The sequence below is a fragment of the Peromyscus maniculatus genome, chromosome 19, assembly GCF_049852395.1.
Source record: "Peromyscus maniculatus bairdii isolate BWxNUB_F1_BW_parent chromosome 19, HU_Pman_BW_mat_3.1, whole genome shotgun sequence".
NCBI lineage: Eukaryota > Metazoa > Chordata > Mammalia > Rodentia > Cricetidae > Peromyscus > Peromyscus maniculatus.
This window is the reverse complement of record NC_134870.1, coordinates 56,545,607-56,568,900: the sequence shown is the minus strand read 5'-3', so window position 1 is coordinate 56,568,900 and position 23,294 is coordinate 56,545,607. Positions and strand designations below refer to the sequence as shown.

The 23,294-nt window shown below is 42.2% G+C and overlaps 1 protein-coding gene and 1 long non-coding RNA gene across 3 annotated transcripts in view; one reads left to right on the top strand and one right to left on the bottom strand.

The window, feature by feature from the left end:
- Window positions 1–23,294, bottom strand: part of LOC143269604 (uncharacterized) — a 63,428-nt gene continuing 40,134 nt past the window's right edge. For both annotated transcript variants that reach the window (XR_013046154.1, XR_013046155.1), the window contains exons 2-3: window positions 19,542–19,689; window positions 1–262 (exon numbers count right to left, since the gene is read on the bottom strand). This is a non-coding gene — a long non-coding RNA (uncharacterized LOC143269604). The remainder of the gene's footprint in view (window positions 263–19,541; window positions 19,690–23,294) is intronic.
- The window catches only part of Alpk2 (alpha kinase 2), a 136,108-nt gene continuing 130,620 nt past the window's right edge, over window positions 17,807–23,294 (top strand). The window contains exon 1 of the mRNA XM_042263725.2: window positions 17,807–18,363. The gene's annotated coding sequence lies outside the window, so the exon portion shown is untranslated. The remainder of the gene's footprint in view (window positions 18,364–23,294) is intronic.

Sequence of the window (23,294 nt, the reverse complement as noted above, 5' to 3'; positions counted from 1 at the left end):
GACACTTTTTTTTTTTAATTGTAAAGCATGAAGAAAAAAGGAAGAGGTTGTTATTTGGCAAAACTTGAAGTGTCTGTCCTTGTTCCTTAGACCCAAGATCGACTTTTGTCTTGCTTCCTTTTGGTTTCAGTATTTGTGTTGTAATTACAGATTGGTATGTGTCATAGTGAAGAACTTCTGCAGGGATTCTGTGTTTATTTTCATCTCTCACTGTCCTCCCCTGGCTCCATACACAGACTCCCAATTGGCGCTTGTGTGGAAGCTGTCGAAAAATCAAAAGACACAGTTTTGATTGTGAATCTTCACTGCCAGCTTGATTGGATTTAGAATCACTGTAGAAGCATACCTTTGGGGAGTGTACCAGAGCATTCCAGAAAGATTTAACTAAGGAATATAGGGCTGAAGACTTCACAGAATAAACAGGAAAAAACCATTATTCATCTCTCTGCTTGCTGACTGTGGATGCAGATGGAGCATGATGAACAGCCACCTCATGTTCCCTCCACTGTGCCTTTCCCATTAGGATGGACGACTATATGGACTATATGGCTTCTCAAACTGTGAACCAAAATAAACCCTTCTGTGTTGTGGAGTATTTAACTGTGCAAAGATGTGTTACATTTGTTTATGCTGCATTTGTTTAATGATGTAATGTATTTAATGATGTAAAGGCGTGTTGCATTTGTTTATGCTGCAGAATATTACTTTAACTGTGTAATGGTGTGTTACATTTGTTTATGCTGGATTTGTTTAATGATGTAAGGATGTGGTTAATTGTGTAAATATGTGTTACATTTGTTTATGTTGGATTTGTTTAATGATGTAATGTATTTAATGATGTAAAGATGTGTTGCATTTGTTTCATCTTGCCTACCTAAGGCACCTGATTGGTCTAATAAAGAGTTGAACGGTCAATAGCTAGGTAGAGGAAGGATAGTCAGAGCTGGCAGGCAGAGAGAATAAATAGGAGCAAAAAAAGAGGGGAGAGAAAGAAGGAGAAGAGAATGAGGGAGAAAGACAGGGACACACCTGGAGCCAGAAGCCAGGCAGGTGCCAGCCAGATGTGAGAAGCCGTGAAAGTAAGATACACAGAAGGAAAGAGAAGTGAAAAGCCCCGAGGTGAAAGGTAGATAAAGAGAAACAGGTTAATTTAAGTTAAAAGAGCTAGCCAGAAATGAGCTCAAGCTAGGCTGAACATTCACAACTACTAAGTCTCCGTGTCATTATTTGGGAGCTGGTTGGTAGCCCAAAAGAAAAAGCCTGGTCCATTTCTGTCATTACTTCTTGTCAGGTATTTGGTCAAAACAACAAGAAAAACAACTTACACACAGTCCCATCTCCAAAAAGACAACAGAACATGAAAAAAGATGTTTGGTGTCTCAGAGTAGAAACCCCTGGGAGGAAGAGTATATTAAAGCATCATGAACTATCCTTGCAGTTAATTTTCAAGCCAGTTTTTCCAGGCTTGATACAAAAGGATAGTTTAGCAATGCTTTAAGAAATAAAAGACGTTCACATGTGTGCTCCCAATGATATTACCATCTTATCCTTCTTATTTAAAAAAACCTTTGAGCATAGGTGTTATGACAAAAGTAAAACTAGCCAACCTGATATAAGTGGCCTCGTGATGGGAAAAATCCTGTACGATTTATTATCTTCAAAGGAAAACATTAGAAACTGTGATATTTGCTATGGAAGACAGATTTCAACTGCAGGTAGGAATGACAATGAAGGGGCTATTTCTAATAATAAATGAGATAGTGTTGGGCTTTTCAACAGAGTTCTCATCGATCCATATAACAGGTTTTTAAATTTGTGGTGATAGCAATTGCAATGCAACAAATAAAGACATTCATTTAGTAATGAACACATTCATTTCTATCTACTTCCAATCTGTACTCTCTTGGGTCTTAAGAGGGGTGCTGGCATGCTAGTGTTTCTCACACTGGGCTACAGGTAAGAATCACATGATGGTGCTGTAGAACCTCAAAGGGGAATTAATACAACCCATTTTTATTGGTACATAGATACTCCAAAGAATCTAAATCAAGGATTCAAATGGTAGATGGAGTTTTACTATGCCATGGCTGCTTCCCAAATAATCGACATGGAGACTCAATATTAATTACAAATGCTTGGCCAATAGCTCAGGCTTGTTACTAGATAACTCTTACATTTAAATTAACTCATATTTCCTGCCGGGCGGTGGTGGCACACGCCTTTAATCCCAGCACTCAGGAGGCAGAGCCAGGTGGATCTCTGTGAGTTCGAGGCCAGCCTGGGCTACCAAGTGAGTTCCAGGAAAATGCACAAAGCTACACAGAGAAACCCTGTCTTGAAAAACCAAAAAAAAAAAAAAAAATAATAATAATAAAAATAAAAAAATAAAAAAAATAATAATAAAATAAAATAAATAAATTAACTCATATTTGTTATCTATGCTTTGCCACATGGCTTACTACCTTTTCTCAGTATGGCATGCCTATCTTGCTCTCTCTGCATCTATCAGCAACTCTCACTCCACCCTTCTTCATCCCAGTCTCCTCAGTTTGATTGTCCCACCTTACTTGATCCTGCCTTACTATAGGCCAATCAGCTTCTTTATTAACTAATGAAAGTAATACATATTAACAGTGTACAAAAGGATTATTTCACAGCACAAATGTTTATGTACTAATGTTCACAGCAACATTAATAATAGCAAAAAATGCTGTAAAAATTCAAATGTTAGATGTGATACATAAATAAAATGGAATATTGATCAAATATCAAAAGGGAATGACATTTCTGATCTATGCTACGGGAGTTGGGGTTGTAGCTCAGTGATAAGAGTATATGCATAGTTTGTATAAGGCCCTAGTGCAATCTCTAACTCCAAAAATATATGAGGACTGACACCGGTTTTAGCATGGATGAACTCGGAAAGCATTATGCAGTGAATAATCCAGATGCAAAAAGACAAACATTCTGTGGCCTGAATTAGATGAGGCTCATAGAATACATCATAGAGACAGAAAATAAGAGAGGTGGCTTCCAGGGGCTGGGGAGCCGGGGAAGTAGAAGTTAGTTGTTTAATGGAGAGAGATCATGTGAGGTGAGAGTGGATACTGGTTATACCATGCTTGTGAATGCACTTCATACCGCTAACTTGGCCACTTAAAAGTGGTTCCAATGTAGCCAGGCTTTATAGCACACGCCTATAATCTTAGGATTTGAGAAGTGCTGGAACAAGGGTCAGGAGTTCATGCATTTTCACCATGTCCTGTGTTCTCCCACATTATGAGTCTCCCTCAGATACACAGGGAATTTGAGGCCAGCCTGGGCTACATTATGAGCCTCTACCTCAAGATGAACAAGCAAAACCAACCAACCAAAAAGTGAGGCTGGGAAGATGGCTGAGTGGCTAAGAGCACTGGTGCTTTTCCAGAGGACCTGGGTCCAGCTCTCAGCACCCACATGGTGGCTCACGCCATCTATAGCTCCAGATCCAGGAAATCCGACACTCCCTTCTCACCTCTGGAGACATCAGACATGCCTGTAGTGCACAGACCTACATGCAAGCAAGATACCCATACTCATAAAATATTGTTTTTAGCATTTAAAATAAAGACATCAAAAATCAAAACAAAGCAACCATGCCCATAAATTAAAATGGTAAATTTAATGTTAGGTATCATTGATATCCTCAAGATTCACTTGAAAAACCCTAAGAAGTGACTGATATCTAGCCCCTAAATCCCACAGACTGATTTTAGTTGGCTTGGGTTCATTTTTCTATCTTACATGTAATGAGGCCTAAGAAGGGATGCATTTCCTGCAGGATAGTGGGGCTCATCCTGGAATCTAGAGAGGAATCATTCAGGAAGGCTGAGTGTGGTGGGTTACCTTTAATCCCAGCACTCAGGAAGCAGCTTCTCTATTCTAGACTTTCCAGACTCCAGAACTATAAGTCACATAATCTTCTATCATTCATAAATGACCCACTTGTGGAGCGCTGTCCTTTGGGCCTAACATTGCCTTTACCATGGTGAATTCTAAACAGCTGCACTTATCTGTGAGAGGCCCTTGCATATGGGGTCTCTGAACATTCCCTCATGGTGGTGGTGGGGATGTGTGTGGTGAGAGGCTCATTAGACCCAAACATGAAACTACAGCTACTCACTCACTCATGTCTCCACCCCTCAGCTATATATAATTCTGCATCAGCTGCATGTGGTTGTACGCTCAAGATCAGCATACAAGAGACAGGAGGTGCATGGGAGAGACTCTACCTATGCAGATTGTAGGAGGTCATTAGCCATGCTAGGCTGGAGTTTTGTAACGATGCAGCTATTTGGTGGTGGGGGTGGGGAATCACTCGTAAGCAATCCCTTACCCGTACTCCTGTATATAAGCCCAATAAACTCATTGGTTCAACAAACGAGAGGTGGGCGACATCATTAGTTTGGTCTTTCATTGGTGTTCTATCCATAGTGGTGGATGTTTGTGCATTGTCTCCCCAGGGAAGGTAATGGTTCCTGCTTCTGTGTTTTCTCCACCACAGTGGATTGTATCCCCTCAAATCAGGAGCCGAAATAAGTCTTTCCTTCCTTTCTCTCTCCCTCCCTCCTTCCTTCCTTCCTCCCTCTCTCCCTCCCTCCTTCCTTCCTTCCTCCCTCCCTTTCTCTCTCCTTCCTTCCTTCCTTCCTTCCTTCCTTCCTTCCTTCCTTCCTTCCTTCCTTCCTTCCTTCCTTCCTTCCTTCCTTCCTTCCTGACTTTCTCTCTCCTTCCCTTTTTTTTTTTTTTTTAAGATTTATTTATTTATATATACAGTGCCCTGTCTGCATGTGTCCTTGCAGGCCAGAAGAGGGAACCAGATCTCATTATAGATGGTTGTGAGCCTCCATGTGGTTGCTGGGAATTGAACTCAGGACCTCAGGAAGAGCAGCCAGTGCTCTTAACCACTGACAAGACCTTGGAGCCTAGGGAAGTCTCCCCTCTCTTCTTTAACCTCTATTACAGTGCTTATCAAAGGATGGTCCTACATCAGCAGTGTCAGCATCATGGGGAGCTTTTTAGAAATGCAAAATTTCAGGCTCCAGCACAGACATCCTGGATCAGAAAATGGAGATGCCCCCCCCCCCACATTGTGTAGCTTCCAAAACCCCACAGGGGATTCTGGTCCATGCTAATGACTGAGAATGGTTCCCCCACACTAGAGCTTCAAAATATTTTGGGGGCAATAATTTCTTTATGATCCCTCTCCGTCACATAGAGATTACTTCCTGTTTCACATCTAAATTTATCTCCTTAAAGCTTTGAAGGGTGGAGCCCTCAGTCTTCAAAAGTGTAAGAGGCTGCTCTTACATGCCTTTGTGGGCAACAGCCCTGGGTGGGTCTCAGCAGAAGGGGAACCAAGGAGGAGATGAAGATGCAGCTGTCACTGAGAAGAGGACACCAGGGTTGATCCTTGCTCTCCTTTCCTTGACCATCATTTAATAACTGGATAATCCAAGATCCATGCCAAACAGGAGCACTACATATTCGGCCATGGTTGAGTTTTAAGGGTTAACAGCAGGAATCTAAGGAGTTGGGGACAGTGTATAGTGGAGATGCTGAGAGTCTCCTTTATTGGTCAATATTAGTGCAGAGATTGCCTGAATAAAGAGCACAAATCTGTATAGTCTTCAGGAACTGAGAACAGATGAGGAATAAAAATGCCCCAGATGACGGTGATTTAGAATTTGATGCTTATTTCAGGGGACTCAATTTACAATGCCATTTTAGCATCCTGTTACTTCTATCGTCTTTAACTTGGCATGTACCCAAGCTCATTGATGTCGAGAAAAGAGTAAATTTGAAAGCTCCTGTACTGACACTCTTATGTAGCAATGATTATCACTTTCCTCCCAAGGGAAGCATTTCCTTTTGGACTGAACTTTCACTTCCTAGCCTCAAGCCAATGCCAGAATCTTTGTACATTCTTACTTAGGTGTGTGGTATGTGTCGGTGTGTGGGGTACCTGCAGAGGCCAGGAAAGGGTAGCAGAGCCTCTGGAACTGGTGCTTGTGAGCTGCCTGATGTGGGTGCTGGGAGCTAAATTTAGGTCCTCTGAAAGAGCAGCAAGTACTCTTAACCCCTTAGCCACCCCTCCAGACCCATTTTTTTTTTGCACACTCTTTAATGCTGTGATGACTTTAAGTTGAGAAAATGGGTTTTCTGTGCAGAAATTTTCCAAAGAATTTTATCACTAGAAGTGATTTATATCCCTTAGTTTATTCAATATTAATCAAATTATGCCTTCCTTTTGCTGGATACCACTTTACAATTTACTTCATGAATTATTTGTTTGTGCATTTAGATGTTCCTAAATTTTATGGCAGATTCCACTGGGTTGTCCTCTGGGACAAAACCTTTTAATTTTAAAAATACAGATTTATTTTTCAAAATAGCATCAAGTATTCTACAGCCTTCTAGTCCATCGTCACTGGTCAGATCTGCTTAACCAACAGTGACTCGGTTTCATCCTGGCTGTCCTCTGAGTTCAACATAGACTGCCTAGTTCTGGTGACTTAAGTAGTTTTAAGGGGCTTCTGTTTATTCAAGTGCTTCAAAGCTGTTTGGGAACAAGGCTATTCCTAGAACAGAAAGCACAGGCTAACAAGAAAAAAAACCTTAAATGCTCCCATCATTCCTGAATTTGTGGTTGTGCTGTGTCAGTCTGTACTCAATGCAATAGCACAGACTCTAAGCCTTGGCTGCAAACGTTGGGTTTTCACCCTCTATGTTTCCTCCCATTGTGGTTAGTTCTTGGGAGGGGCTTTCCGGATGCACACTCTTCAGTGTGTTTCCTAAAATATTTTGCATTGTTTTGCATGAGTGTATTTCCTACCTTGTGATACCTAGGTCTCAGAGAGCTAATATACAATATAAACACAGCCATCTGAACATGGTTTGTTACAGTGGTGAGGGAGGGCATCTTTATCCAGAAGATATGTGGTAAAATGTAAATAATGTAGAATGTACCACTCACCACACGCATTTTAAATGAGTAGTTTATAGCATTAAGTTTACAATATGAGGCAACCATTATCTCTATTTATCTCCAGAAGTTTTTCATTATACTAGATAGAAACTGTATCTGTAATTCCTCATTGCACCTCAATAATGATCATTCTCTTTTCTGTTTCTGTGCATTTGATGCCCAAGGTGGTTTATGTAACTAAAGCCATTCAATTTGTCCTTTGTGTCTGATGAATTCACTAGGCATGATGCCTTAAAGGTTCAGCCATGTCACGGGTGTATCAGAATATTATTCTTGCCAGGCATGGCTGCACAAGCCTCTAGGAGAGGCAGGCAGATGAAGGAGGATTGTGTATTTCAGGCAGTTTAGGGCTATATATTGAGACCATGTCTTAAAATAAAAATCTTTTGAAGCCAGTTGTGATTGCATACACATCTATAATTCCAGTATTCAGAAGGCTAAGGCAGAAGGATTGCTGTGAATTTGAAACCAGGCTGGGCCACATTGTAATACACCTGCCTCAAAAACTTTTTTTTTAAAAAAGGCTGAATAGTGGTGTGTGTGTATGTGGGTCCACACGAGCGTGCACTATACTTTGTGCATTCATTTATCAAGTGATATGCATCTGAGTTATTTCCTCTTGCTGGCAGTTGTGAATAATGTTTCAATTAACAGGGTGTGCCAGGTCCTGAGTTTCCTGAGTTCTTTCTTTCAATTCTTTTGGGCATATACCTAGCAGGGGGATTGTTGTGTTGTATAGTAATTCTGTTTAGATTCTTTGTGGAACTAAAGAAAATAAAAAATTCGAAGTATCACAGTTTGTCTTCACTAACCACAAGTTGCACTCAGGGCCCCAAACATGATGTAGTAGAATGTCTTCAAAACAACATCTACCACAAAACCTCAGTGCCATTTAAACCATGGTGCTTAGAGTCATAGATACAGTGCTAGTTAGTTCTTATTATCAACTTGAAATAACCTGCAGTCACCTGGGAGTGTAAACCTAGACTGAGTAACTACTTAAATCAGATTGGCCAGTGGCTACATCTGTGCAGAGATTTTCTTGACCGATGATTGATGTGGAAGGGCCAGTCCTACTGTGGGTGGCACCATCCCTAGGCAGGTGGTGCTGGACTGTATAAGAAAGCTAACTGAGTATGAGCCAGCCAGCAAGCCAGAAAACAGCGTTCCTCCATGGTTTCTGCTTCAAGTTCCTGCTGTGAGTTCGTGCCTTGACTTCCCTCAGTAATGAATTTTGACCTCTCAGTATAAGCTGGAACAAACCTTTTCCTCCCCCTAGTCACTTCTGTCTGAGTGTTTTATCACAACAGAATGAAACTAGAACAGGTACAATTTACCTTGACACAGAGCATGGTGTGTAAAAGCCGTCCAGTTCCCACATCTTGTATATGCCGGGGAACAGGTTCAGTTCCCAGCACCCACGTGGCAGGTCACATCATCTGTCTATCACTCCAGTTTCAGGGCTTCTGATACCCTCACACAGACTATATATATATATGGTAACACCTTTTCTTCATGGGAAATTTTACAAGTAAGGTAAAATCGCTACTGTTAAATTGCAAATACTTAAAGGACAAAGGGTACTATCCTTAATATAGAAGGCATTCTTACAAGTCAACAAAAAGCTGGTCAGGATGATGGGCAAAGAACGTGGACTGGCAATTTACAGGCAAAGGCATTCAAATGGCTTTTGAAAATATGAAAAGACATGTGCCCTCTTTTTAAACAACAGAAATGCAATGAAAAAATGCAATAATCCTAATGCCATCGATTAAACTGACAGATAAGAATATTGACACTGTTTTGACAAGAATACTTCAAATGCAGCATCTCATATTATTAGGGAGAATTTGAATTAAACCCAGGGCCTATGTATGCTAAAAAAAAGTGCTTTACCACCGAGTAATGTCCCAACCTATAAATTGGTTATTACTCTTCAAAAGATGATATAACAATATCATCTATCAAAGTGAAAATGTATTTACTGTTTCACATAGCAATTACATTTCTAGATTTTTTTCCCAAATTTTATTTTCACCAGTGGTGTAAGCCATAATAATAGATTAAGCTTCTGTTTGAAAGAATGTTACATAAGCAAACCTAAGGAATTGGACTCCTGGGCAAGCGACTTCTTCCATTGTTTAAATCGTATTAAAGAACATTTCCATATTAAGAAGGGCATCATCTTAATGCGCCTTCCTATTGTTCCAATTTCCCTAAAAAATATGACTTCTCAAAATTAACACTTTGAAGGAAACATTTGCCCTTTTTGATATTAAAAAAATCCTTTATTTTTAGGCATTTAAAATATGCATATATTCACCAACTCAAAGCCATTAGGTTACTAACACCAGAGTGACTATAAATGCAGCACCAACTTCTCCTTCTCTTTCATTGCTGAGGCAATCTTACTACACAGCCCAAACTACAGATTCACCATCCTCCTGCCTTAGTCTCCAAAATGCAGGGATTGACTGACACGTACGTACCACCACATCCAGCCTAAGGCAGCCTGGAAAAACATTGGGTGGACAGTAAGTACCAGGTGTGCTGGATAGTTTTATGTCGGCGCAATACAAACTAATCAGGGAGGGGGGAACTTCATTGTAGAAAATGTTCCAATAAGATGAGGCTTTAAAGCTGGGTGTGGTGGCGCACGCCTTTCATCCCAGCACTCGGGAGGCAGAGGCAGGTGAATCTCTGTGAGTTCGAGGCCAGCCTGGTCTACACAGTGAGTTCCAGGACAGACAGGGCTATACAGAGAAACCCTGTCTTGAAAAAAAAAAAAATGGGGCTGTAAGCAAACCTGTAGGGCATTTTCTTAATTAATGATTGATGGGGAGGGCTCTGCTCATTGTGGGTGGTGCCATCCCCGGGCTGGTGGTCCTGGGTTCTATAAGAAAGCAGACTGAAGAAACACCATGGGGAGCAAGCCAGTAAGCAGCACCCCTCCACAGCCTCTGCATCAGTTCCTGCCTTCAGGTTCCAGACTTGTTTGAGTTCCTGTCCTGACTTCCTTTGATGATAAACTATGATGTGGAAACATTCATTGAATAAACCCTTTCCTCCCCAAGTTGCTTTGGTCTTGATGTTTCATCACAGCAATAGTATCCCTAAGGCACCAAGGATGGACTATTTATCTCCAAGTTACTGGTCAGGGAGGTCCTTCAAGCTCCCAATACAAGGCAGGCGATTTTCACTGTAATTGGTTGCCCATCAGAAATGGATGGTAAGAGCCTGTTGCTGAAGATACCGCACACTCTGTTAGACAGACATAGAGAAATCAAGCTGGCGCTGGGGTGGAAGCTTCCTTCCTGCTAGGTAGCCCTCCCAGTGATGGAGGATGCTATGCAAACTGCTGGGAGCAACAGTTATCAACAGTCTTATTCAGCTATGGATCTTGCATGCTCTTCTGTCGGTCTGCCAGGCTATCTGTGCCTACGAGTATCACAGTGGCGAGTTTGTTATGGAAATAACCAGCTGATTTCTGATTGGATCTGCTCCACAGGAAGGAGAAGATCATGTCTGGTACTATAAACCTAGTTAGAAGCCTGTGGCTGGGGAAATCACAGGCCCCGGTTGGGAAGCCACTGATACTGTTTTGCTAAATGGATATGATGTGCCCATCAGATTCCCTTTTAAATAATTATACATTTACATTGTAATTAGAAATTAGTGCTGCTCTCAACCTTGGTCAGAGAAGCTTCTTCTTCCAGTGGCCAGCAGTGACCGTAACTGGTCAAGATGTTGACAGCAAATGACTACTAAATGCTCATCCCTAAAGGGGACATCTCTGTCACTCCCTTCAAGACTCAGGAAACTACCACTGGCTTTCCTGTGCCTCCACCTTGCAGAAGACAGAAGGCTGGATCTTCTCAGCCTCTATAACAGTGTGGGTCTGTCTGTTCCTCATAATGCATATATTCCCAATTCATTCCATATTTTATGGGGAATCCTAATGAATGTAAGGGCCTACATTTCCCCTAGAATTCAGTTTTATTTGGGTCTCCTCATAGAAAAATAGAGACCCCAGGATAACATTATCCTAAACACCAGATGATTCATGCACAAGAAATCGATACGTCCACTGCTCTGGGCGACTGTTTACTGGGAAGCTTTAGCTTCCATGGTGCTGTGGCAGTGTGGTAGCGATGGATATGGAAAGAGGGTAGGAAGCTAATGCTGTGGGCCTCTCACTTGGCATGGGATCTAGATAGGGGAAAATGGGCTCAAAGCTGAGGGCTAACAAAGCAACCACATTTGGAGGAGTGTGTCATAGTGCACAGATTAGATGGAGTCTATGCCATGCAGCCATCTTTGTGGGGCTTCCACTCTAGAACTAAGTTCTTTTTTTGCCTTCAGGAACCCAGAACTGAGCAGCTTCTGAGAAAGAGGGCAATAAAACACAGAGAGAAGTGCTGTGTTTGTGAGGGTATAGTCTTCTTGCGGGGAGAGGGTAGTCAGTGAGGGTCAGAGTTCATTGGGTTAGCAAAACTGGGCTCACAGCTCACATGAGTACTGCCCAGGTTGCCTTCAAACCTGTGATCTTTCTGCCTTAGCCTGCTGAGCAGAGAAATAGGGATGACAGGTATATGCAACTGTGTCTGCTCTTGAGTTTATTATCATCAATGGCTGCTCCGCTTGATCTGTCTCCGTTAAGCTCAGGATGTAGTTTTGCCTTTTATTATATTAACAGTATATTGTATCAGTTGTCAGATGTGAAACCATTCCTTGCATTTCTAGGACCCATTCTACTCTGTCATGTGTGGGGGATGGTCCTTATATGGTTTTAGATTCAATTTTATAATGCTTTATTAAGGATAGTTTTCATTCATGTTGCTTAAAGGTTTAGGCCTTTAGTTTTATTTTACTGTAATATCATTGACTTTAGTAGCAGGGTAATATTGAAAAATGGTTTCTATTAACCAATTTTTTCTAAGAATTTACTTTCTTATTTCTTTGCACACCTCATACTTTTTCATTGAAGATTTAAACTTTTAGGTAATATATTTTGGTAACTCCAAATTACCCCTCATTCCCAAAGATTATTGCTGTTCTTTGGTTTATTAATTTGTTTGGTTTAGTAGCTTGCCTGGGTCAACTCTGAAATTGTTCTTCCTCGAAGTATGTAGACATAGATTTATGTATTAGCTATTTATTTATTGCACTAAGAACCTGATCCAGGGTCTTAAGCTGGCTAGGCAAGTCCTCACCACTGAGTTAAATCCCCAACCCTTTTATATCTTTTTTTGGGGGGCAGGGGTTATTAATTTTTATTTTTTATGTGTACGAGTGCTTTGCCTGCATGTATGTCTATATGGCACATGTGTGCCTGGTGCCCATCAAGGCTGGACAAGGGTACCAGGTTCCCTGGAAATGAAGTCACAGATGGTTGTGGGTCCCCATGTGGATGCTGGAAATCAAACCCAGGTCCTCAGGGAGAGCCCTCAATGTTCTTAACCACTGTGCCAGCTCTCCCTTCCCTCGGCTTCATTTTCAGTTCTAATTTTGTTTTGTTTTCTGAGATGAGATTTTACTAATATTATCCAGGATGGTGTCAAACACTCAGACTCTAGTGATCCTCCTGCCTCAGCTTCTCACGTGCTGGGAAAACAGGTGTGGGCCACTGCACTGCACCTTCATTAAATCATTTCTTCATTAAAACTCACTCCTGACCATGACCCCCGTGTCTGAAAACTTGATAGTAGTTAATGACTGGACAGAGATTGTGCCCCAGCCCCTTCAGCCATTATGTCTCCCACGTTCTGGCCATCGATTCGTGAGAACAGAGAGGACTGTGGTTAAGTTTTTGCTGTTTTCAAGCCTGCCCCGAGGTTTACTTCTGCTGTGTCCTGACTTGAGTCTTCTGTTCATGCTGAAGCTGTGCTGGCAACTAGGTCCCCTCTGATCTGAATACTTAGAGCAAGTTCACGGCACCTGTCAGTAGCCTCCACCGTAGTCTCATCCTCAAGCTAGTGACGATGGCCCTCTCCATGCGCCTGTTGCCAAGACTACACCATCACTGGCAGTGTTGAGCACAAGCATTTCTTCTGCTCTAGTTCTAATGAGTCTCCTTCACCCACGACAGTGAAAATGCCCATGACGGAACCTCTGTACTTCAAAACAAGGGGAGGAAATGGGAACAGATTCCGGCAGAACATTGTAGAGATTCACTGTTATTGCCCCAAGCTGAGAAGGTTTTCAGTCAATTGTTACATGCCTCTAGGTGATTTCCACAAGTGATTTTTCCAGCATAATAGCTGTGGTTGGCTTTATTGATATTGTTTGGGGTTTTTTTGTTGTTGTTGTTTGATTTTTCTTTTTTTCTTTTTTTGGTTTTATTTTTATGTGTCTTTGTGAGTGTATGCTGTGTGTGAGGAGACCCTTCTCAAACACTCATAGCTCCCCAAAGCAAGAGACACCTAAGTAGTGCAGCTTGTCCTGGGGACACTGGCTGAACCTCTGACCAGACATGTGACTGGTACCAAGCCTCAGCCAAGAATGTGTTCAGCAGGGGAGGGTATGACATCACTCCTGCCATCCTACACCAGTCTTCACAGATCTGCCGTGCCAGGAAGACTAACACGAGCAGATAACCTCCCCACGTACCAGTCCTAACCCAAGTTATGGGAGACAAGAGCAGCTAAGAACCCAATGAATTTGCTCTAAGTATTCAGATCAGCTAGGGACTGACTAGATCTCCACCCCAAAACCTCTGATGCTGTGATCATAAGGACGTCCACTCATTTGTGAAGCTAAGAAAATAACAAATGGGATTCTGGGAAGAGGGATGTAAAATCATCTGATAGAAAAATACATTTCTAACTGTACTCAATAGAAGGGAAATCTCCCTACAAACAAAATGTTTTTTCTCTTGCTTAAGTAGTGGTTTTCCCCTTTTTTTGGTTTTTTTGAGACAGGGTTTCTCTGTGTAACTTTGGTGCCTGTCCTGGATCTCCGTCTGTAGACCAGGCTGGCCTTGAACTCACAGAGATCTGCCTGGCTCTGTCTCCCAAGTGCTGGGATCAAAGGTGTGCGCCACCACCACCCAGCTAAGCAGTGGTTTTCAACCTTCCTAATGCTGGGATCCTTTAATACAGTTCCTCATGTTGTGGTGACCCCCAATCACAAAATGATTTTGTTGCTACTTCATAACTGTAATTTTGCTACTGTTATGAGTTGTAATGTAAATATCTGATCTGCAGGATATATGATATGAGACCCCCAAAGGGGTTATGATCCACAGGTTGAGAACTATTAGCTTTAGCATCAGAAAAAAGAAATCATTTAAACATATTTTCTTATATTCTATATTGCTTTTCTTGGGATGGCGCTAAATGTTTGATCTTTTTATTTTCAAGCACAAACTTGTACTTTTTTTTTCTTTTTTTTTTTGGTTTTTCGAGACAGGGTTTCTTTGTGTAGCTTTGCGCCTTTCCTGGAACTCACTTGGTAGACCAGGCTGACCTCAAACTCACAGAGATCCGCCTGCCTCTGCCTCCCGAGTGCTGGGATTAAAGGCGTGCGCCACCACCGCCCGGCAAACTTGTACTTTTTAATGTAATAAAAATGTATAGGCCTTACTTTTCCTCTTCAAAATCTTAGTTCTTCTATCTTTCCTCCGACTAAACAGAAGATTCAGAGCAAATGTCCTGGCCAAAGAGGGCTTAATTCCATAGTTTCTGTTTCTGATTGTTGTGTATCCATACTCTTCAAAATCTGTTATTAAAACAAAACTTCTAGTGTCTGTGGGCTGCTGAGATGATTAACAAAGCAAATGTAGTCAGATCTAATACATATGCATATATGCATATACATATATATATATATTTCAGCTTCATTTATTCATTTTAGCTTCAATAGTGTATAAATTTCACAAAGCAATGGGCTTCATTGCAACATTTCCATACACAGGTCTATGTATGTTGACCTGCTCACCCATCTGTTCCCTTCCTTGTCTCTCCGCCTCTCCTGTCCTTCACTGTCCCTAGTCTACGTCCCTGTCCACCTGTTCTAGCTCGTGGTGATGAGCGCCATGACCCAAGCAGTCTGGGGAGGAAAGGGTTCCTTTCGTCTTATAGTTTACAGTCTATCACGAAGTCAGGGCAGGAACTCAAGGCAGGGACTGGGAGGCAGGAACCGGAGCAGAGGCCACCAGGAAGGCTGCTGACTAGTTTGCTCCCAATGCCTGATCAGCCTGCTTTTGTATAGTGCATAAGACCACCTTCACTGGTGGTGGCACTGCCCAGAGTGGGCTGCTGCCCACCTCCCACATCCATCGTTAATCAAGAAAACACCCCTCACAGACATACTTATAGGCCAATCAGATGGAGGTGCTTTTTCAATGGAGGGTCTTTTTTTCCCTGATGACCCTAGCTGGTACCAAGTTGACAAAAACAAAAAACAAAAAAACAAAACAAAACAACAACAACAAAAAACTAATACCCTCAATTCCACATGTGATAGAAAATACATGAGGCTTGTTGTGTGTTGGCTACTTTTCTAGTGGCTGTGATCAGAGACCGGAAGAGAAGCAGCCTGACTGAGGAACGGTTTGTTTTGGCTTACAGTTGTTGAGGACACAGCCCATGATGGTGTGAGGAAAGGCGTGGGAGCAGGTACAACAGGTCACATAGCATCTGCAGTGAGGAGCAGAGAGGGTGACGAGTGTGCTGCTAGCTAGCCTCCTCCTGTTCCTTCATCCCAGGACCCTGGTTCATAGAACAGCACTGCCCACACTCAGGTTAGTTTTCCAGCCTCAGCCAAACACACGTTCTGGAAATACCCTCGCCCACAGCCAGAGGTGTTTTTCAGCGGTGAATTCTCAGTCCAGTCAAGCTGACAATGATTAACCATCACACTTGTCTTCCTGAGACTGGCTTATCTTGCACAATGATCTCCAGTTCCATCCACTTTCCTGTAAACAACATCATTTTATTTTTTTTTTTTATTTTTTTATTTTTTTTTGGTTTTTCGAGACAGGGTTTCTCTGTGTAGCTTTGCGCCTTTCCTGGTACTCACTTGGTAGCCCAGGCTGGCCTCGAACTCACAGAGATCCGCCTGCCTCTGCCTCCCGAGTGCTGGGATTAAAGGCGTGCGCCACCACGCCCGGCTCATTTTATTTTTTTGAATGGGTGATTGAACAGTCTGTTGTGCATGGGTGCTGCGCTTTTTTTTTTTTTTTTTAACCCATTCATCTGTTGAGGGAGCATGTAGGCTGATTCCATAACCAGATCATTGTGAATTCTGCTGCAGTAAATGTGGGTTTCCAGATATCTATTTTATTACATTTACTTTATTAGGAGACAGATGTAGGAGTTCAAGGAATTGATCTCGAAATAAACGAAGCCCCAGAGCGAGTTTCAACTGTCCCACATAAGAACTCTATGCATGTCTTCTTTCCTAGCCATGTTATATTGCTCTACTGTCCTGGGCCATTTGTTCACTTTTGGCTTTATCCTCTCCTGCTTTGTGTGTGTGACATTTATTTATTCTTAACAATATTTTGGGTGCATTTGTTGATTTGTGTATTTAGTGTGTATATGCGCATGTACATGGAGGACAACCTGCAAGAACTGGTCTTTCCCTTCTAGCAAGGGAGTCCCGGGTAATTGGTTTATTCTTTATTGTCACACCTCCTTTTTGCCCCTATTTTCAAGTTTTCTCTCTTTCTCTGGAACAGACCTCAAGCTGAGAAGACCTCCAGTTCCTATGAAAAGAGCTGATATCTGCAGTCACAGGAATTTGGTTCTGTCTGTGTTCAGTCCCATTTCATGGATGTGTTTGCAAGGGGCTTTCAATATCTTTCTTCTCCTGTGTAGATAAAACTGAAGAGCTGAACCCCCGAGCTGTACACGCCATGTCTTGATATTTAACAAATTCAGATAGTGACTTTTTTTTTGTCTCGTGAACCTCTTCTGCCCAGAACAGCGAGGCACACACTGTAACGTGCACAGAGGCTTTGCTTTTGAGGAGCACACTGCTCACCACAGAGTGAAGTTTCAGTCATGGCCCTTTCAAAGTCACCCACTTAGAGGTGCTAATTTTAGCCATGTCTGTCTCACAAGAGGTTTCCTTCTAGCTAGTCCGTTTCCAGGTATCAAGCTTTAAAATACTTTTGTAGCGAGGCAAGGGGGCTTACCAAAGGACGCCTCTGGATTTTCCATGTCCTTTCTTGGGTTTGAACAAAATTCAAAGAAATGCCCATATCAAAACTACTTTGAAACAGGAATAATTGCTGACAAACTGAAGGACTAGAACCTGTGGCATTTTTCCATGGTTTCTCATGATTTTTATTCTTAGTTTCTTTCTTTCTTTCTTTCTTTCTTTCTTTCTTTCTTTCTTTCTTTCTTTCTTTCTTTCTTTCTTTCTTTCCTTCTTTCTCTCTCCTTCTCTGTCTCTCTGTCTGTCTCTGTCTCTGTCTCTCTCTCTGTCTCTTTCTTTCGAAAAAGGATCTCTCTATGTAGCCCTGGCTGACCTGGAACTCATTATATAGACCAGGCTGGCACCAAACTCACAGAGATCTGCTTATCTCTGCCTCCCAAGTGCTGGGATTAAAGGTGTGCGCTACCATGCCTGACTGTGTTTCAGATAAGGTCTCACAGAGCCTAGGCTGGCCTTAAACTCTTTTTACAACTGAAAATGGCATCAAATTCCTGAGGGGGTGGGTCCTGCCCTTTGTGTATTCTGTTCAGAGAACTTCGGAGGAAGATGAGGTGCCATTTCTAAAGGAACAACGTAGGAGGTCGCATTTTCATCTCCCTCCCACCCTCCCCGGGGTTTTCCTAGCATGGCTTCAAATGCCCATAATTCCCTCAGTGTGACTGCTTTCCTAAGAGGAGAGCAATTAAATCAAGGTCCTGCATAGACTTTGCAGAGAGCTGTCCTTCTCCAGCAGCAGTCAGTGAGGAGGGCTCCTCTGGATTTCAGCTCCCTGGGCTGTGTTTCATCAAGTCCCTTTGCCAGGGCCTCTCCGGCAGGCAAGCGGTGTCAACAAGTGTCGCACCTACTGCAGAAAACGGCCCTCAAGTTTCATCACAGTGATGCTGAAAAATATTCTCTAGCCTCAGCAGTGACCTAGTTCGTTCAAGGGCAGGCAAAACATGCTCTTCTTCCAGAACTTGCTTGGACACGGACTCTTGCCTCTTAGGAAGACATGAGTTTTTCTGAAACAGACCCAACTGCACTTTGATCTGTTTGTGGACAGGACCCTGAATCTGAGTCCCTGTCAGGGGACAAGGACATAAGGACGTTCAATCAGTGCTTCACAAACAGCCAGGAGACCCCCCAACAACAAGCCAGCCCTCCAATAACATCTCCCGGATAAACAGTATTAAAAAGTAAGTATGGAGACTTTAGTTTTTAACAAAGGATTTAGCTGTGCTTTAAATATCGCTATTGACATTTTCTACAACAGAGAACAAAGCAGGTTGTTTCCTTCTGAAACAGACCGAGGCTGGATGGGGCATTGCGGTGTATAGGGCTTTAATGGGGCCACATGCTCAAGGTCTTGTGTCAAGACCCCTCTGACCTCTGTGAAACTTGGGGACATTTTAAAATGTTTGTTTATTTTGGTTTGCCAATGATTAAAATCATTCCTTTCACATCATGTCTGTCTTAATGGTTAGAAACAACAAACATAAAAAATGGCCCAGAGGATCAAATTGTAAATGAAGATCATAGCCACCGTAAATGTGAGGCATCAAGGCAAATATTTAGTTGATACTAGCCCTAGGTGTTTGAATATTTTGTTCAAATATTATTCTTTTCGCATGAGGTTCTCTGAATGATTAGAAAATGTCAGCTTTCTAGGTGGGCAGCAGTGTATCATGCAATAATAGATCCAGTTTCTGGAAAGCCACTGGGTATTTAGAAATGATTTATATAGACATTCACTGCCACTAAATAGATTAAAGAAAACCTCGAGATAAAAAGTCAGTCAAAAAGGGAAATCATTTTTAAAAAATGGATTCGTCATCGTGTTACATTTTAGTAAATTTTAGTGGATACATTTAAACTTCAGAACTTCCAATTAAGGGTGTCAGTTACAGACATCTGACAACCATTTAAAAATAGATGTTTAAAAAGCAGGTCCAGCACTTCACTTGCTTCTGCTCAGATTATCTCCTTTCCACAGCTTCTTCCTTGTGCGAAGGTAACCTTCCTCAGTCAACCCAGAACCGTGTTCTAAAGTCACGGAGTCCGATTATACCAGCACGCCAGCTAAGGGGAACACAGGGAGAGCGTGTGTGCTAAGTGAAACCAAGGATGTGACCAACCTTCTGTAGCAACCTCTTGACACACCCTGCATTAAGACATGCTGATGGCCAACAAGCAGGTCCAGATATTGGAAACTGGGATCTAAATACATTTAAGTCTCAAAGTACATTGCCCCTTTGAAGTGTCTACCAAACATGGGATCACAGTTTGAGGACAATTTTAGTAGAGCAGAGTTTGTATTCATATCAGGTCCAAGATCCCGACTCTATTCATTTTGAACAGCCCTGTGCATACTTACGTGTAGATGTTAGCATACACAAGGAGAATGCGCCTGTGGGTGTCCTAATCTGTACGGCACTGAGGAAGCAGAATTGTCTTCTAGAAGGAAGGACAGGATCTGAAGCTCAATTTGGAATCTGCCTCTAACTCTGGCCCAGTCTCCTCACCTGTAAAGTGAAGAGAGTACCCATTTTAACAGGATTGAGAGGGCATGGGATGAACACAAATACTCAAAGTATCCATGGCACCATAGTTTCTCAACAAAAGTATGTTCTTTACCTTTGTCATTAAAAAGTCTCTCCTGCAGTACCTCAGGATATGACCATAGTAACTATACAAAGTAATAGAAAGAAAGATAGAGAGAAAGAAAGAGAGAGAGAGAGAGAGAGAGAGAGAGAGAGAGAGAGAGAGAGAGAGAGAGAAAGAAAGAAAGAAAGAAAGAAAGAAAGAAAGAAAGAAAGAAAGAAAGAAAGAAAGAAGGAAAGAAAACAATGAAACTTCTTATTGACAGTGGCACAATGAAAAAAATTAGATACTTTGAGGAAAATTTTGCACTTGAAAACAATGTGTTAAAACAACAATTTTAAAAGGAATCTGTCTTAGAATGTATTGATGATAAATAAGAGAAAACCCATTTTCTACTGAAGATGATGATATGCTTATCTTAAGGGATAAGTAAAGATTTATCAGCATCATTTCAGAACACTTTTCATATCTACTAGTACCATGTTCAAGTCTGAGTGTTAGGGGAATCATAGGACTGAGAATAGCATAAATCTACACGTACAAGCCAATGTCAGTGGTTTTTGTGAAAACTATCAAGGCAGGAGCCTAAACTCAAAGATTATAGTTATGCTCACATTGATCAAACAGGCTGGATAGAGCATGGAAGGAGAGATAGGAATTCTCTAAGGAGATTTACAATTGGTGGAGTAGAATAGACCCCACACCTGAACAGGCCATCATGGAAGCAGTGTGGTTTGTGGTCTAAAGACCACACACGCTATGAGGTCTGTAGTAGCTGATGAGGCACGTGAATAGAGAGACAAGCATCTTGCCTAGGGCTCATGGAATATTTCCAAAGAACTGTGACAGCAGACATCTGTATTGTCCCTTCCTTTTTGAACCATCTCGGGGTTTTCCCCCAGACAGATAAGAATATCTTGATGAATTCTTTGCCTGAGTTACTGGAAGGTCACAAGCAACCCCATGGTTCTTGACTTAATTCTGCCTAAAAGGAAAATTAGAAATGTAGAATTATATAAGAAACGTGGGAGGAAGCAATGGTACCGTCTCATAGCATTATTGCTGTCTGGCAATAATGAAGGAATAAATACCTTCAAAGAAGGCAAAGAACACTAAAGAATGATTAGGGCTGGGGAGAGAGATTAGTCAGTAAGGTACTTGCCTTCCAAACATAAGAAAAAGAGCCCGATTCCCAGAACCCACATTAAAAAACAAAACAAAAACAACAACAACAACAAAAAAATCCCAAAACAAACAAACAAAAACCAAAGGCATTCTGGTGAGTGCTTGTAATGTTGATGGAGGTACAGACAGGCAGATCCCTGGGGTTCACCAATCAGCCTAGCCTGCTAGGTGAGCTATACACTGATGAAAGACAGTGTCTTCAAAACAAAACGAACAAACAAACAAAAAATAGGGTCATTAAGAAGGCTCACTGGGTAGTGGTACCCACTAGGCAACACGAATTCAGTCCCAGGGATCCCCATAGTAGAAGGAGAGGACTGATACCTGCGGGTTGTCTGCTGACCTCTACATCCGTGGTGTAGCGCACAAATGCCCACCACCACCCGCACACAAATATGTCAAAATAAAAACATAGCAACAACAAAAAATCAAAAATGAGGTGGATGGCATCTGAGGAACCACTACGGTTGTCTTAAGACCTACACACACATTCGCATGCAATCCCCACAAGTACCGCAGGACACATGTATACACACACACACACACACACACACACACACACACACACACACACACACACAATCTAGAACCCTTATTGGAGTTTCTGTAGATGCATACCTGACTAGGACACTCTGGGCATTGAGTCAAAGCCTGAATGCCAGACTAACAGGACCCTCGGCTCTAGATAGCTCAGCCTGGGCACCATGCATTTACTACACTAGAGCCAGATCTTCCATGGCTTCTAGGGTTTCATCTCAAGAGACATAGGTGTCCTTGATCTTCAACTTGCTTCTAGGTGACTAGGGTCATCTGCGCCTCAATCCATAGCTTAAAGAGTTCTTGAGTCTAGTTGTTCTTCAAATTCCAAGCATACTAGAATCCAGACAGCATGCTAAATACTTGTTGGACTTTACCCAAGAGCCTCTGGTTCTGAAGGTCCCACAAACCCTTGTTTCTTCCATAGTCTCATGTGATGCTGATGTTGGGATGCAGACACCACCACAAGAGAAGAAACTCTTTGGCTGGCAATTCCTAAAGACAAACTTTTTTTTCCCCCATGTGTGGTTTTTGGTCACTGGATTTGCTCTCTCGGAGATGCTGAGTTTACGGACACGTTGTGTTAATGCTTAAAATAATCCGAAGGAGATAATCTCACCAGGCACTCTGCAGGTAAACAGTTCTCAGCCTGGTTGTGTGTGGGAGAGCAGTCCATCCTCTGGAAGGGGCTAGTTTTCTCCCAGTTGAGGGCATCAGGGTAGCCATTAAAGGAAGCAAGCTCTTATGTTTAAATGATTCAAAATGGGTGGGATTTGAACAGGTAGGCATGGAAAATGTGTAACAGAAGTGAGAAAACTAAATACAACCACAAAGGGCAGAAAGGGAATAAATGTGGAATAAAACGAGTTTGGCTATACTTCCCACAGGTTTCTCAGCGCTCTCTTAGGGAAACACTCTTTGAGTAAAGCCATCTAGTCTTCAATCTGTGTTGCTTCTGTCTATAACTTGGTGATCTCCAGTCCTTTACTTCTGCCTAAAATCTGGTTGTTATGTGGAGTCCAACACAAGATCTGGAATGGAGAGTTAGCAGTAGGGATTTCAGGAACCAGGGTAAAGGAGGAGGGAGGCGTGGATACTTCAGTAAGTCTTTGAAAAGTAAAGTGAAATTAGCCTACTGACTATTGAAACAACATGGGGATTTATTGCTCATACAGTGGAAGAAAAGTCTAGGCAATGGATGGGTCAGGACTCATGTTCTGTCTCTGCATTTCTGGAGGCTCAGCTTCTCTCTGTTTTGGTTTCAACCTCAAGCCAGCTTTCTCACAGTCTCTGGATAGATAGCTTTCTGTCAAGAAAGCCTCTCTGACAACCCCCGACCCCACAGGTGTTCTCCTCTTTGTTGAGGACAGAATGAAAGGTCTAAGTCCTGCACTGGGTTGGATTGCCTCCCGCGCTTCTTTCAGGAACATGCAACACATGATTGGCTTAGACTTGGTGACTGAACTGATCAGCACCCAGGAAAACCGTGATCCGTTTAGACCAACCAGAGCTCACAAAGCATGAAAGGTAGGGCGGGTCTGACCACACCAAGTCACCAGGAAGCTGGGTGGTGGGGGATGTGAGGACCAGTGGTTAGCGGGACACGGAAACAATGTTTTGGAGAACAGTCTCTGAAGTCATCCATTACTTCCCTTGGTCTAGGGTTAATAGTAGGCTCATTCGTGCCTTAAAGCAGTGGTTCTCAAATTGTGGGGGCCACATATCAGCTATCCTGTATATCAGATATTTACATTACCATTCATAACAATAGCAAAGGACAGTTATGAAGTAGCAATGACATAAT